Source organism: Ananas comosus, unplaced genomic scaffold (genome assembly GCF_001540865.1).
Source record: "Ananas comosus cultivar F153 unplaced genomic scaffold, ASM154086v1, whole genome shotgun sequence".
Taxonomy (NCBI): domain Eukaryota; kingdom Viridiplantae; phylum Streptophyta; class Magnoliopsida; order Poales; family Bromeliaceae; genus Ananas; species Ananas comosus.
The window spans coordinates 1601-5211 of record NW_017890720.1 but is presented as its reverse complement, the minus strand read 5'-3'; the positions used below and the strand labels follow the sequence as shown (position 1 = coordinate 5211).

The window sequence follows — 3611 nt, the reverse complement described above, 5'->3', positions numbered from 1 at the left end:
CTCTATTTCCAGTGGTAAGTACAGGGTTGTCGAGAGAGGACCGCGGCAAGGGCATCGCGCCCGATCAGTGAGACCGTGGTAGTATAGTAGCTTTCCTTTTTGCATTAGCACCTATGTATTGAGAGAGAGATTCATTGTAGGTGAGGATTTGCAGAGCTATATATTTTGGAGATGAAAATGTAATCATTTAAAAAAAATGATGTAAATAAGAATGATTGAACTATTGTAACAGTTAGTAAAGTACTCTCTTTATTTCACATGTTATATCTTGTGGATTGCTTGCTCTTTGTTTTGTTGACACTGTTTGTGTCCTTGTGGATGTGTATGTTTAGAATTTAAATTTCTGGGTAAATTCTTGTACACATTCCTGTTGTTGAGCCTTGGGCGGACAGGGGAGGTGCTGTTCATTCGGCGGTCCGCCGCCACAGCCGAACCGTGCCAAATGGGTAGTAGTTTTGGGGTGGGGTGTGACATAGTTGTGGTATCAGATCACGGGGACCATCGCCGGAGAAATAAGCGCCAATGTCGAGCCGACGATGGTGGTGGGGAAGCAGGAGTCCGGCGACCTGGTTGTGATCGCGGCGGTGTCGTAGGCATGGAAGGGGTAGACGGAGAAGAAGGTGATGGTATGGATTTAGGGTCGTACTTTGGATCTTTGCTGTAAAAGCCCTTGTTAATTGCGTAGAAGTACATGTTTTGCTTGTGTGGAAATTTGAAAGTACATGTTTTCTAGATTTCGTGATGCAGAAGCATGCCCCTGCTAAGTGCTAACTACAATGCAATGTTCTGTTTTTTAATCACCACCTTTTCTTTTGACATCTTATAATGTTTCCTGCATTAGATTGCATAGAAGCATGCCCTAATAACTACAATGTGGTGTTCTGTTTTACAATCACTACGTTCTGATGATCCTGTGGTATTAGTAATCCTATGTTACTGATCGGCTTGCATGCTGAATGAGTGAAATGTATTAATCTGAAAAGATTACTTAATCCGGGTAGGATAGTGCGAACCAAACGCCCCCCGAGTGATGCTTTCTGTGTTACAAATAGTATATGTGGTAATGGATTTTATTAGTACTTTCTAGTTCCTGGCACATTTTGAGTTATTCTCTTCTTCTCTACGTATTCTCTCTTCCTTCTTAGGTTATCCAAGGAGATAGCAAGTGGGGTCGAGAATATGATAAATATTAGTTTTCTTTTTCACTTTTGACGATAAGGACATGACAAATATTGATGCAGAGTTATTTTGTTCGTTTCTTATGAGTGATGAATAATTAATGTACCATTGGATTTGTAATGTAAAGTGGAAGATGATTAGAGTTGGCCTAGGATAAGTAATTGTATTGTAGGATGTTATCCAGCCTGGGAGTAGCTGAACCATCGAGTGTATGGTTTTGATTGTTTTTGATCGCATATAACCATTAATCGACACCACTACTAGGGCAAAGAAAGGGTAGGGAGAATGACTGAGGGAGAGACGTGTAGAGAGAGAGAACAAAAAAAAATAAGAGAGAGAAAACAAACCTAATTAATAACAAACTCAGTCATATATTAGTGAATGAAAAAGGCGACAAAACCCCATTTCTGGATGAACAAATGAGCCACAATACTTGTAAATTGTTACAGCTCTGGGCCACATTACTAGGACCGAAATTCAACCACATATGTAAACCAGATGAACTTATGATTTGATAAAATTAACCCAAATTACCTTCTCAACCAGCTAGGGGAACACGATGTCCATAGGAAAAGCAAGAAGAAGTTGACCAAGATACAATCAACGCTTAGCTACAAGAATCGAACAACGAAGAATAACTAAAATCCATCTAAACACTCAATTTCAGCTCAAGGAGCAGAACTACATCAATTTTGAGTCAATTGACCTGAAATTCGGTAGAAAGGATTAGTCCACAAGTTCATCTCCTCCACAAGAGCACCCTCATTTTTACTCCCACCCCTAAGGGAAAGAGGAAAGTTGTGATATCAACAAATATTGCTGAGACATCATTGACTTTGGAGGTAATTTTTATGCATTTATGATCGGATGCTCATGTCTACAATGGTAGCTTTTACCTTAAGCTTTCAAACTTTTGCAGGGAGTAGTGTACGTCGTTGATAGTGGGTTCTCAAAGCAGCGCTTTTATAATCTGGTACTGAAGCGTACTTTCTTATTGCTTACATGATTACTTATTGCATTTATAGGAGTATTAGTAAATGTCCCATTTTGGCATTGTTGCATATGGTACTTCAGTTGTAAAGTTGATACTGGTCCGCATCTATGTTGTATTAATGCCTAGATTCTAAGGCTCTTGGCAGTTTTATTAGCTACTCTTTTGCTAGATGCTTAATTCTAATCTTTTATTCCTTATATACATAACTCAGTTACAATTGATTCAACAGTAAATTATTTTGTTAGATTCTAATATCGAAAATCTGGTGGTGGTACCAATATCAAAGGCTTCTGCACAGCAAAGGGCTGGGAGAGCTGGAAGAGTACAACCTGGGAAGTGTTATAAGTATACCTCTCGCATTGAAAATTTTTAGCTAGCACAGTAATTATTGAATTCAATCTAGTCTTTTTCATTTGCTACTGTAGTTTGATTTAGCTTCTAAGAACTTTGCTTTATTTATTCATATAATTTCTCTTTGTTTCCTATCAATGCATAAAGCTTGGTGAGGACTGCAAATAGCATGCTCGATATTTTCATGAAATATCAGTTGTATATTTTATGAATAATTCTTCCTCCTCCTGAAAATCAACTTGTTTAGCTACTGGATGGATAGCCTTTATGAGCTTCCTTGGAAGTTTGGTGTTTTAACCTGTTTCGATTTCTTCCTTTAACATTTCATTATCTTGTTTGTATACCGTTAGGCTCTACACAGAAGATATTAACCTCAAGGAAATGTCTCAGAAGGAATTCCTGAAGATGCACGATTCAAACCTCATCTCCTTGCATAATACAAAGTATGTCCAAAGTTGTCCTGTAAGCTTGTTTATCATTATATTTGTTCTACTATTTTCTGCACTTGAACAGCTGACTTGCTTCATCTTGGGCGTTAGTTTTGCATATAGGAATAGTACGATAGTTTGTAATCAAGTAAATATCCTTAGATGATTGATTATTTCTTTTCAGACATGTAAAGGATCTTATTGATCATTTCATAGAATGTCCATTGATTGGCATCTGCTGCATCCATGCACAATTTGTCATTTACGTGCAACTTGAGAAATGCTAAAAGGCAAAGGTTCAACTCTTACTGCCATGACACTTTACTTTTTGATCAATTGGGAAGTTGTTCAATATTGTTTAGTATCTAAGTATTTCAAGGCACTAAAAAGTCCATTTTAGGTATATTCACTAATTAATGGTTGCAGAAGATCCCTTGTTGGTTTTCTCCCTCTATATAGAAGAAGCAAATTCTGCAGTGTGTGTTACGTCGGAAACAAACGATGACATGATTTATTTAGATGTTTATCTTGGGGCAAAATAGACAACAGACATCAGATATGGTAGTTTCATTATTTCTGAAAGTTGTGTGCATTCTATTGATGAGAAAAATAGCAAGAAATATAGAATACATAAATTCAGTTTCTGATCACTTTTTTTG

General features: G+C 37.4%; 1 long non-coding RNA gene across 1 annotated transcript; it reads left to right on the top strand.

Annotated features, from left to right (window-relative positions):
• Positions 1–537: 537 nt before the first annotated feature.
• On the top strand, positions 538–2894 carry LOC109704145. The gene is made up of 3 exons (XR_002214192.1): positions 538–626; positions 2419–2518; positions 2875–2894. It is a non-coding gene; the product is annotated as an uncharacterized LOC109704145 (long non-coding RNA).
• The last annotated feature ends 717 nt before the right edge of the window (positions 2895–3611 follow it).